At 44.1% G+C, this 12,894-nt stretch overlaps 1 protein-coding gene across 4 annotated transcripts in view; it reads left to right on the forward strand.

Moving 5' to 3' along the window:
* Positions 1 to 8,160: 8,160 nt before the first annotated feature.
* Positions 8,161 to 12,894, forward strand: part of sema6a (sema domain, transmembrane domain (TM), and cytoplasmic domain, (semaphorin) 6A) — a 71,449-nt gene continuing 66,715 nt past the window's right edge. For 3 of the 4 annotated variants that reach the window (XM_062543713.1, XM_062543715.1, XM_062543716.1), the window contains exon 1: positions 8,161 to 8,350. The gene's annotated coding sequence lies outside the window, so the exon portion shown is untranslated. The remainder of the gene's footprint in view (positions 8,351 to 12,894) is intronic. The other variant, XM_062543714.1, reaches the window with a different exon arrangement.

Below are 12,894 nucleotides of genomic sequence, written 5' to 3' on the forward strand. Positions count from 1 at the left end.
AACAATCCCATGCAGCCAATCCACTCAGTGCTTCAGGATCTCAGAGGGGAGGATGTCATTTGATTAGCACTATACAACCTTTCACAATACCAACATTGAATCATGGACTGCGTCTTTAATCAACGTCAATAGTAAAAGCAACATCGACAGCAACAAGCACCAGAGTGAGGTTTTAAACACCTCGTCTTGAGATATGTCTTCACTAAATGACATTGCATTCACCAGGTGACATCTCCATGACTTTGTGCCATGCAAAAATATCGTTTTTTACCATCCATAATTCATCTTCAGCCTGTCCCAGTATTTTGAGGCAAATTCCCGGGGGTCCAGGATTGAGCGTCTATAAATATTTTGTTTGGTGTTACAGTGTGAACCAGCAGGGACCTTTGGTTGACAACCTCTTCATTAAAAATGCTATGTTGTCTGACATTGGATGTGTAGTCTTTGTCAAACTTGACAGAGAAGCTGTGCAGAAAAGGGCATTTCAAGCACAATTAAGAGGTGCCAAGATAACTGGGACAGACAGGCAGCCACTGAATAATTAAAAGACATGTCACTGACATTAAGATGGTTTAAGGACATCTCTCCATGGCAGTTGGCGAAAACAGTTGACTATGCAGTAGAAGTAGGTCACACAGCTATTAAAGATGGAGGTTTTTTCCTCTGCACTAAATATTACATCTCAGTTAAAAAATAGTCCACATTGACGGGATCGCTAGCACATAGCCTTCACAAATGCACACACACACAATCATACACATTCAGTCAATTACACATGTGTTGTATGACACACGACACACATTCTTGTTCATAACCCTACAGACACAGACAAAGACATAGACACATACTGAATATGCACACACACACGCACGCACACACACACAAACACAACCTTCCTCTGTTCCTGTGGGACGTTGCCTCTTTTATTTGTGCTCTGCTGATTAATGTGGAGATGTGGAGCTCCAGGCCCTTGTGTGATATGGAGGCTAAGCTGCATTAGGGAATTGTTTTTCTGGATGAAATGTAAATTACTGAAGGCTTGGGAGCTGTTAATCCATTGTTTGTGTACCCCTATCAAAACTGCTAAAAATAATATACAACATGCAACAATTTTCACAAATAACTTCTTGGCAGGGACAGATACTTGTCCCGTAGGGAAATCTCTGCATGAACTTTTCTTGTCTGAGTCTCATTTCAATCAATTGTTTGGGTGTACAAGTACTGAACATTTACATGTGAATCATTGCTCTCTTCAGATTTTAGATCTTCTTGGAGAAGGCTAATAATGCTATCGATAAAACAGAATCTAATCAAGGACATGAATGAACTGAGATACGTCACTTTTAATCTAAAGAAGGCAATGCCAGTCCAGACTGTAACTCGTTGATTTAGCCTTGTACTCTAATTAAATCTATAGCCATTAACTGCCCACTGTCCATCACCTGATCATTTCAATAGTGACCTAATCTCTGTGGAAGTGGCCACTGTCACTGGTAAGGATTCAAGGTTACTCATCATGAGTGTGCTCACGAGTTGGCATGAAGCAGCTGTTTGGACTGGATGTTAAAAACATGGAACACGACGACAACTTCTGAGCACGCTCAGACACTGTCACTGTCAGGCACACAGTCAAAAGTACATAATGGCTTTATGATCCAATGTACATCTCTATCTGCATTAATGTGCTATGCCATTTATTTATTTATTTAGGCCTACATCAGGAGAATGTCTCTGTGTTGCACTAATTATGTGTATAACTGGAGCTCTCTTTTTGCCTTCTCTCTATCCCTTTTACACACACACACACACACACACACACACACACACACACACACACACACACACACACACACACAATAACTAACCAATGCCCAGAAGGTGTCTCAAACTCATGTAAGTTTACTTCAGTCACTCACAAGGGGGCAGTATTGAAGCATTGAACTATCTCTCCATGTTGCAAATCCCCAGTGAAATAACAAATGTGAGCCTTTTTGCAAGCGACAGATACATAAATAATGAGTGAAATTGGCACTTCTATGAAAAACGACCTTTTGTAATTGGAAGGGCACTTAGCATGGTGATGAGCTGAACCCAAAAGACTCCCAGCAAGTTCTGAAAACACACCGTTGATCAGTCTCAGTTGTTCCCCCACAAACCATACAAAATCACAGTAGAAAAAGCAGCATTACACAGTCGGTGGTTCTTTCAGATGAATTATACATGAAGTTTATATTTCCTTACTGAAATGTGAGATTCTCTTGAAGTGTGTGTGTGTGTGTGTGTGTGTGTGTGTGTGTGTGTGTGTGTGTGTGTGTGTGTGTGTGTGTGTCTGTGTGTCTGTGGTCTGTGTGCTTGTGATGTTATTGTATCCTGCCTTGATGAGTAATAATGTTGATGTCTTAGGCAAGCAGTAATTATGGGATCAAAAGTAGGTGGGCCATGCCAGAGCTCTATTGAAGTTCAAGTGTGACCACCCTCTGATGTTACCAGAGGGGGGAGAGGGGAGAGCGTGTCTGTGACTCTGTGTGTGTGTGTGTGTGTGTGTATGTGTGTGTGTGTGTGTGTGTGTGAGAGAGAGAGGTATAGGGAAACTTTCTCTCAAATGCACCCGCAGAGTAGCCATGAAAGGCATGCAGAACGTACAAAAACCACAATGATGCTTAATGAGACATAAGTCATTCTTTGTGGGAAAAGATCAAAAGTTTGGATAGAGTATCTGTAAGATGGTCAATGTGAGCTCATTTAAGTGTACTCAGGGTTACTTTACTGTAAGCTTGCTCTTGGGGCTTTTGGTTTATATTTGTGTGTCTCTGTTGCCAGAAACCTGTGGTATATCCTTTGTTGTGAGGAAAGGCTGGGCCGGCTCCCACACAGTGTAAACTCAGAGAGCAGTGCTCCAGCAGCTTCGTCGCAATATTCAACCCTTTCACGCTTGATGTGGGTGTTAATTCCTACAGTAGTTATGTGCTCACTGCTATATGCTTATTCAATCATTTTGCCTCACTGTGCTTTCTTTCTTTACACAACATGCTCCTCCCAAGCAGGGAGGTGTTTCTTGCTCTGTGCTCTGGTCAGTGCGGAGTGTGTGTGTGTGTGTGTGTGTGTGTGAGGGCCTCCTGGTGGGGTGATGAGGGTCTGTGGGAACAGGGGGAGCACAGGGTGCATCAGGATATCCCATCGCGTTGGAACTGCGCACACGCGCTTCCTGAAAGGCAGAGCATATCCCTCCAGGAAGGGGAGGGAGGAGGTCAGCTCACACACGTCACACACGCCCAGTTCAGCCGACCGCTCTGTGCACCTGCACCGGCTGTGCTGACCACAACATTTTCTGCACGGCTGCTCAGCCAAACTCACACTCACGAAAAACACCCTGGCGCGCGTCTCATGTGTGAGCTTCAGATGACCGCAGCTCATCTCTACGGCACAGTCCCGACCTGCGCACATGCAACTAGACTCACCTTCAGTGACCATGCAGTGGACAGGGGACTCACCAAGCTGCAGCATAACCCCAGCAACATTTAAGTACCTTGAGGGAGATGGGTGTTTGACTGTAGAAACTGCTTGAATGTAAATCATTTCAAACACATTTGATTGAGTATAAATCACCTGGATATTAAAAGGCATTAATACAACATTTAGTGTGGTAAACCAAAAGTGTCCAAGACGATACCCAATATACAGAACCACATTAAGCTACATACTCATATATTGTTTAATACTATCAGAGCAGTGTACAAGCCCTGGTACAGAATCACTACATTCCTTATGATGCTGAACTTAGAACTCAACTGTCATTTGGGTCGTCTTTCCACAAATACAATAAAAAACATCTTTGTTCTTCTGACACTGAGGCACTCAAGGGCTGTATGCAGGCAGTCATGGGTTGCCTCTCTGTTGGTGAGTCATTCACATTTGCCCCTGTCTATGGCTGACAGGCTGTTTCCCTGTTGTTGAAAGAAATGGCTTCACGGTCTCAGCGTAATGAGCAGAAGTGAATATTTTTACATAGTTTAAACACTGTGACGAGCTGTCACTCCAAGCTCCATGCGCTTGTGAGAGAATGTTCTTGTACTGATAAATTCACTGCTTGTTTTTCAATTGAATATGTCTAACTAACATATCTTATTCTTTACAGTGAGAAATAAATGTGTCCTTGAAATGGCATTTTGTCTTGGTTTACAATCCAAAGTCCCCCAAAATGTTCTATTTTCTAGGCATATGCTCCTCTTTGGATAAGTGATATATCTATTTCAATAGAATGTCAATATAGGGATATTTTGCTCCTCTACCTTAGGATGTTTTATGTGGTACATGCCGCTTTGTGTACTCTAGGTAGGCAGATGAATAGTGTCACTTCCTGTATGTGCTCTACTGTGAATAACATAGCATCACCCCAACATCAACCATGTTTGCTTGCAGAAAATAACAGAATAACAAGTCTTCTTAGAATCCTTAGCCATGTGACAGCCTTACAAAGAATTCTTCAGTCCACTTCAACAGTGCTAAGTTGAGTTACAGAGGATAGGTCTCCAGGGGAGGCCCAGGCACTCTTATGTAATGAAGTGACGCCCTCTCTCCTAAAGATCTCCGAGGTGACTCCATGATGTAGCGGTCAGCGATCCCTCCTCTGAAGTCATCCTCTAGAAATGGAGCAATTCCATCTCCCATCCGTCTCCATCTCCAGGAAAGGATGAATGACTCACGGAGCACAATGTGCTGTATGAAAAATGCAGGAGTTCAATGGAGAAGATACTGCTTCACAGGCAGAGTACGCATGCACACTCAGTGAGTAACTGAAAATGCACCAGCTTAAAAAATGGATGAAGCCTATATCGTGTGTTAGTGCTCACAACCAGATTATTTATTCACCAGGGGAAGCTGTGCAACTTGTTCCTAAATCACATGGTCTAGCCCACAGCCTGCCCCCTAGTGTATGCCTGTGAGAGCTTATGTGCGTGTGTGCACAATGGCCGTGTGTGTGTGTGTGTATGTGTGTGTGTGTGTGTGTGTGTGTGTGTGTGTGTGTGTGTGTGTGTGTGTGTGTGTGTGTGTGTATTTGTGTGTGTGAGAGAGGGAGGGTGTCTCTGGGTATGTACATCTGATTGCACACACCACAGCTGATCACAGATCTGGGTGTGGCCTAGCACATACCTCACTGATAAATAAAAGCAGGCTGCCCAGATAGCTCTGAGAACAGGGAGGGATAAATAATGGACCCGAAAAAGAAAATCGGATGTGAGGAATTTCTAACCAAAATATGCTATGAGCTCAGTCCTCATCTGAGAATTGAGCTCTTGAAGATATTTTAGGAGAGGAGGATGAATAATTCTGGAGAACATCTCAACACACATTGCATTTTTACAGAAGAAAACACACAGATATGTGGATACTACCACTGGCGTTATATTTACAGGTTATATTGAAATAAATAACCCTCCTTTTTAGGTTATAGGTCACCTGCAGATATGCCTATCTTAACCTCAACTGATGGCTTCTGTGGTTATTTTATTATTTGCGTGTCTGTGCACTTTATCAGATTTTGTTTTTGTATGACGTGTAGGATTCCAGATAATGCTTTTGGATAACGTGTAGATTTTTTCACATGCAAAAGTTTATCAAACTGCACTGCCAGCGTTGGCACATCTTGAATCCCATAAGTCAGGCCCAAGCAGAACTCGCGCAGAGCTGACTGATCCCAGCTAACACACAGAGTCCTGATGACAGCTCCACCCGCTCCTCCCCCACCCAGCAGGTGCCCAACTGCAGGCTCTTAAGATGACATTACCTATTACTTCCATGTAGTGCAGGCTGAGGCCCCTAACTTATTCATGCGTGACGCAAGACCCTCCTCCAAGCAGACACATACAGACACACCCATCCTGAATACAGGGACCTCGAGCTGAAGATATATACAGTATCTGGGTGAACTTTATTTTCTCCCCTCTCCACCAACCCCACCCCACCCTACCCCACCCCTCCCCAACCCCCACCTTCTGCCCTCTGTCTCGCCTTACAACATTTGGCCATTATGGGGCACCAGCCTGCTGTTCATTGAAAATGCTGACGTATGTGTCTGCAACTCCCCACTATATAATTAGTGCATGGAGCCAAAAGACATGTTTTTTTTCGGAAGGCAGCTGGAGTCATTCAATTTGAGGTCTCAATATTCAGTGACAAATAACAAATACTGTACATTAATATGTCAGATTGTGACTGTGTGTTTTATCGTTATTAAATTAAAAGATCGAAGTAATTGCAAAAAGAAAGAAGCAATATATAACATGTGGATTAAATTATGTTCCAGAAATGTACACAAAATATATCAAGGCAGGTCTGGAAATAATGTATAACTATAAAATAACTAAATCAATGCAGTGGGGACATATAGGCCTACACAATAAAATATTATTGTCTGTATCCTGCGGCAGGTTCTCTCATCGACTTTGTTTTGACAGGAGAGCAACGTCTCTGAGTGAAAATACGAGACAGGAGGTGTGGAGAGGAGGAGAATGTTGTGCTGAAATCCTTCCGAGCCCCAATTACACGGTGTGAAATGTACCGTTCCACATCAGCGCGGTGCTGATCAAAAATGTGCTAACTGCTCCGGTAGCAGCCAAGTAAACGCTTTTCCAAGTGCATGTCGCACATTCATTGTCATCCTGCACATCCTTGCACGTTTGAGTTTGAGGAATGTCATTGGCCCCATGGTGACAACTCCTCGATTTGGTTTTCTTTTTGGAAAACCGTATACGAAATTGCTCAACAGGTTACCAAACCGGGAAATACACTGAAAATTACCTTTACTTAATTTGGTTAATTGTGTGATTTTTTTTAATCGGCACATTTGTAGCCTTGTCATGTCATGTTGTGAGTGACATAATCACCTGAGGGATTGTCTCTCACGATTCCTTCTAAACTCACAAATATAGCAAAATCTATTTTTCCTATTACGCTCATATTAAACTTTCACACGTATATACAATGTGTGTGTGTGTGTGTGTGTGTGTGTGTGTGTGTGTGTGTGTGTGTGTGTGTGTGTGTGTGTGTGTGTGTGTGTGTGTGTGTGTGTGTGTGTGTGTGTGTTGAGGGGGTCCAATAAAAATAGCTTGTGCTGTGTCTTCGTTCTTTGCATACCATTTTACATAACCGAAATTAAATAAGGCGTGCGCAATATGGCACATCAATGCACATCACCAGGGCATCAATGCACAACAGTGATTAGGTAGCTGATGGTCCTCCAGATTGCCACGTGATACATATACACAGGTTCGGGCAAATCAAATTGCCCTTTAGCACTGAAATGGCAAGCTGCTCTGAAACCAGGTTTTTATTGTCTTGAGACTTAATTGTCATTTGTCTTAGAACTGCGGGCTGCAGCCAACAGGGAATCACTATAATAAAGGCAGTGGTTTTCCAACGGTACAGTCGTATGAACTGTATGGGGCCATTTGGGTAAGATGGGGAGGTGCGTGGCCAGTCTGCTCCAGTTCCAGCGCAAATGAGTAGTCTGAAGTTCCCTTATTGTTTTTTTCTTGGAGCTGATTGGTTATTATGGGGATCAGACAGGGGTGATTAAAAGAACCGTGCCAGGTTGATGACTGGACCACCGGAGGAGGAGGGTTTTCTCTCAGACAAAGACAGGGAGGCCTCGAGCCTCGCCTTCGGGGGTCGAAATATCAGCGCCGAGAGGGCCTGTTATTTAGGCTACCGTACCGGGTACGCCAACCGTTCCATGTCAACTTACAATGGTAGGTCTATTAAGTAGGCCTACCAGTGTGAAAAATAACAATAATTACTGACAATTATTAATGACTATGAATCAAATGATATAATGTGCTATTGGGTAGGCCTACCTATCAACATTATTCAATGATCCAATACAATGTCTTACATCCAATAATTTACATGGACCATATACGCAAAAAGGTTCCTCTTTCGGAGAAAAACATGCAGGGTACAATTGCTAGACTTAAGGAATATAGCAAAAAATATGAAATGCTACAGTAGCCAGGATTGCTACACCTCACGAAACAAAAGATCCCATTCCACATCACCCCGCTTCGATCTGCGCTTTGGCTCCTCCCTGTGTGGAGCGGGTGACAGCTGGGATGGCTGAGTGCTCGTAAGAAGCCTTCATCTCCAAATAGGATGACCAGCCAACACAGTGGAGAAACTGTGCCTCGTTGTCGCGTATGATTCGAACCACCCATTGTTAGTTCTTGGACGTCTGTTTGGTTCTGTTCAGTTATTTTCAAAGGATACGTTAAGAAGGAAAAGGGAAAAAACATCAACGGCATTTCAAGTGGATTTCCAATGGATATTCCGATCTGAGGAGGTGCGCGAGAGCACGGTATGTAGGCAACGCACCGTATGTTTAGGAAAGTAGCCTATATTTTGCTTATTTTTCAATCAGTCAAACGCATTTTTGTGGATCACACAGACGGGGAAAAGACATGTAAATGTCATGCTTTTATTTAGAATAACGTTTTCTTTGTTGTTTGTCTTCGATCTCTGTTTTTATCCATGCACTTTGCGTGCGCAAGGCTGATACCTCATAACGGCTATATTGGAGTACGCGGGGTATTATGACTAAAAGACAAGTGCACCGTTTGGCTGAGCACAAAGTCTTGGTAACAGTTGTAAAACTTTTCTTGCTGTTTTATGTGTGATTTTACTCTGCTTCTTTCTCTATGATGTTGAGATAAACTCTCCTTGTAACCTACCTGTGGTTATTTGGTTCTTTCGTCGATGTTCGCGCGTGCTGTTGGTTAACTGATTGATAGCTACGGGGTGTGTGAGCAGTGTAACAACAGTTCGCAGCGCTAATTACAGGGCGTATTAAGCTACAATTATCAGTGGAGTTACTGTTGTTTGTAAGCATGGGGACGTGTTATCGTTTCCTGACGGTCAATTGGTTGGCTATTTAAAGAAACTGTTCCCCCTCCCCTGTGTTGGAAATTATGTGAGTTATTTGTTAATGCATTTTCTATTAATATTTGTTTCAAATAATTGTAGGCCTAAGAAACTGCACTCTGGAGGGGACGCTGAGTTGGTCCCTGTATAGCCTAACAGTTCGTAATTGTAAACAGACTGTCCGTAACTGCATTCTAGGTAGGAATCAGAAATATATGCTACAAACATACTTTTTACGTCTTGGGCGTCCAGGACAGAACTGGTCCTTCATGTTGTAGGAAACGCACATGTAGACGAAAATGGCAGAGACAAATGGCAACTAACCCCCACCCCTGCCCTCTCTAACCCCCTCCACACCAAGCAAAATGGCTAAAGGTGGCAACTTGCACATAGGCTACGCACTTTTTTTTAGTTCCATACATTCCCTGTGATAGTGTGTAATTTATAGACCCAGAGCCACTGATAGAGAGACCTCTGTTATGCATAAATTAGAAGATGTACAAGACATTCTCTGAGGGGCTGTGGATGGGATATAGAGTGTCTGGCAGTTTTGCAGGAGGCAGCAGTGTCCAGTCACCTGCTCAAGGTCCCGAGGTCAGATGGGGTGGGACCCTTGTCAGTGAGGACGCTTCAACTCCCTCAACTTCACTTTTGTTGAGGCATCAGGGTGGTTGACAACTGAATGTCCGTGTGTGTGAGAGCTCCTCTGCTCCAAATAGGATGGCAGAAGGACAGAGGCTGCATGGCGTGCTGAGAAAACTCAAGTGTCTCCTCCTCACTGAACTATTCATACTGGGGAAGGCAGCCGAATGTGTGATCATTCGGAAAACAAGATGGTGCATATTTAAACGAACTTCCCACAATTCTCTGACCCTGGGTCGCCGGGCACCCAGCCATATCACCCCTGCACATGCCCAAATTCCAGCATTCCGGTTTTGTGTGGCAGACTAGATTTGTATTCATGAGGGTGTTGTTCTCCAGATTCTTCTAGTGTCAAAGGAAGAGAGCAGCTAGTGTTGGTGTGGCAGGTGATTGGTGGGTGGGAGGGAGCATGTTGTTTTCTCTGATGGATTACGTTTCTCCACTTGTAGATGTGCCCCTGAGTGCTCGTATGACTAGGTGTGACTGTGTATGTATCTGTGTCAAAGGCATTGCTCAAAGATGAATGCTTCTCCGTGAAACCATGTCTCTTCTCACGCAGTTGCTTCAGCCCAAGATCATATTTTCCCCTCCATTTCCGACTGGTTTCATGTTAGCCTTGTTGTGCTCCTGCAAAATATTTGTATCCCAACACATTCATTCACGATATTGTCACTTCCAGTATTATTCATTAAGCACCCAGTTATATGAAAGAAATGGCCCTGAACCCCAATGAATATAGCTTGTCTGTGCTTTTGTTTCTCACCAAGTGTGAATAAATAGTTGCCGAAAGCGCCTCATTGTTAAGTGCATTGTTGTTGCTTACTGCCCACATTGTTTGTGGTAAATTGGGACATGCTGGTGCAGACAGTTTATTCTTAATATAGCACAATGCCATTCAAAATGGCAGCTAAGAGAAATCAAGCTTTGGAAACAGGTGCAGAAATGTCAGTATCCTGGAGCTTCATCCCACGTTGGGGCTCAGTGGCAGGGCTTGTTATTTCAAAGGATGACAAAACAATTCTCTCCACTCCCATGGAACATGTCCATTCTGTAGACAGGGATAGAGAGACTCGTAAGAAACAGGGTGCTACTCTGACCCTTTGCTGTGGATGTCGCCTTTTTATTCTTATGTGAATTAGGAAGCCAGATTTGTGCCGTATTCCCAGAGGAGCCATCTCTTCCACCCATAATTGCTATTTTATAGCTATAGTTATCTTATGTTATGACAGCAAGGTTTTCATTCAGTAAAAACAGAGAAGGATTATACTCATTTTAGACTACTTATCGTTTAAGGTCCACATGACCCTTGGTCAAGAGATATCAGTGTCTGAGAAAGAAATGTAAATTATTCCTATTAACTTTGCATCCATAGTCTCTCAAAATATATTCAGATATGCCCTTAACAAGTCATTATGGCCCGACAACATCAGCTTGTAAGGCTGTAGACAAAATATATTTATATATTTGTATTTTCTGTATTTTTTTTCCTGCCCATTTATACTGTCAAAACATCCCCAAATCCTCACAGGCATTTGCATAAGTGAGACTCCCCAGCCCTGAGTGAATGCCTTGGGGACTGGCGCACTCTTTTGAAAAGAACACAGAGCACAAAACAGCAGCAAACGTGTCGTGGTATTTCTGATTGGGAGCGGCGCTCCGCAGCACCTCATCTGCACATTGGCCCCACAATAGCGATGAGGCTTGCATTGCGTGTGACTGATATGGATTTGTCACAGTGCCGCGGCCGTATTTACATTGCGCCAGCACACACAGACACATTTAGCTCAGGCTGAATAATTGATGAATGCCTGTGTTAAATGAATTGCAGTCAATTACTATAAAGGGTGTGGGGATGGTGTTAAGCACAAGCTCATTGCGCTGTCAATATCTGACAATACAGTAGTGCTCTCAAATGTTCAATACTGCGTGCGGCAGTACAAATCTGATCTATGGGAAATGGCAAAGATTGGATGATATAAACTTGTCGAGTGCATTTGTTTTCTCTGATGTTTGCAAGTGCATTCAGATGTTTGCGGAGGTGTGCACCTCATGATAAGTGTGTGTGTGTTGGTGTGCTCAGGCGTGCGGCACAACAGTTATTAGCATCAGCACTGGGCTGGCGCGTCGTCTTCATTATTTCCGCTCATTCGGAACCGTTCATCTGTTTGGCAGTGCTCAGTGTCATCTCCTCACCTGGATCCACCTCCTCTCTCCTCTCTCCCTCTTCCTCATTTGCAGCCTCCAGCTCCCAGATGGTTGCCAGTGGTTATTTTTCCCTCTGCGCTGTTGACAGTTGCGGCCCACCCACCCATCCATCCCCCCCTACTCCCTTCTGCTGTGAGGCTGTCTCATTCACTCGGCGGAGCCCTCAGCCCAGGCGGCGTTTGAAATCGATCGCGTCCGGATACTGTGGGGGTGCAAAGGTGTCAGAGTTGTCGCCCGCTCATCAATGGGGTACTTTAGTGCAATTGCTGCGATGAAATTGCCCTCTGAAGTGACTCATTGTTTGAGGGCTTCTCTGAGGGTGGGCTGTGTAATAAGGCAGGCCGACTCCCATGAAGGGAAATGTGCAAGTGACTTTACAATCGCCCCCGTCTCACAGAGGAAAAGCTCTCTTTCTTTTGAGGTCATTGTCAAGATGGTTCTCCTCATTGGAAGTCATGACTGTGTGTGCAGCATGTGGATGTAGAGCATATATTGGCAAATCTCAGACAATTATGCAGAGCCTGTTTTAGTCTCCATAAACACTTAACTATTTCAACTCTCCCCGACCACCCAAGTATAATGCAATTTCACACCACAGCTGCAATGAAATAATGAAGTTAGTTAGTCACTTCCTAGATTCCAGCATACTCTTGGTGGATTAAATTTGTCACTGTCCTATATATACGCAGTGTGACAGGAGCATAATTGCTGTAATGCCATCTTCTGGCTGAGTCCTGCACATTGGTGTTGATTGCGAGTGCTGCTGAACATTTGTAGATTAGCATAAGCACATGTTGGAGAGGCCAGGCAGCCCTGTGGCTCTGGAGCGCGGGCGCGGGCGTGGGCATGGGGTGCAGCGGGCGATGTCAGCGTGTGAGGGGGGCGCCGTGCTCACAGGAGGGGCCTGGCCAGGTGGCGCGTGTGCAAATGGAGTGAGCTGCTCGTCACTCAGAGGCGACGGGAGGAGAGGAGGGTGTGAGATTGTCTCAGACTCACCTGGGAGCCTGTCGTTTGCAGGTGGGCCGACATCGATCAGTGCTATATCCTCATCTACAAGGAATTGTGTTTTTTAAAGGATCAAAAATGTGCTTGCTTATGTATCATATTACTGTAACAACCAGCGATATATTGGAT

The sequence above is a fragment of the Sardina pilchardus genome, chromosome 8, assembly GCF_963854185.1.
Source record: "Sardina pilchardus chromosome 8, fSarPil1.1, whole genome shotgun sequence".
In the NCBI taxonomy this organism is placed as follows: Eukaryota; Metazoa; Chordata; class Actinopteri; order Clupeiformes; family Clupeidae; genus Sardina; species Sardina pilchardus.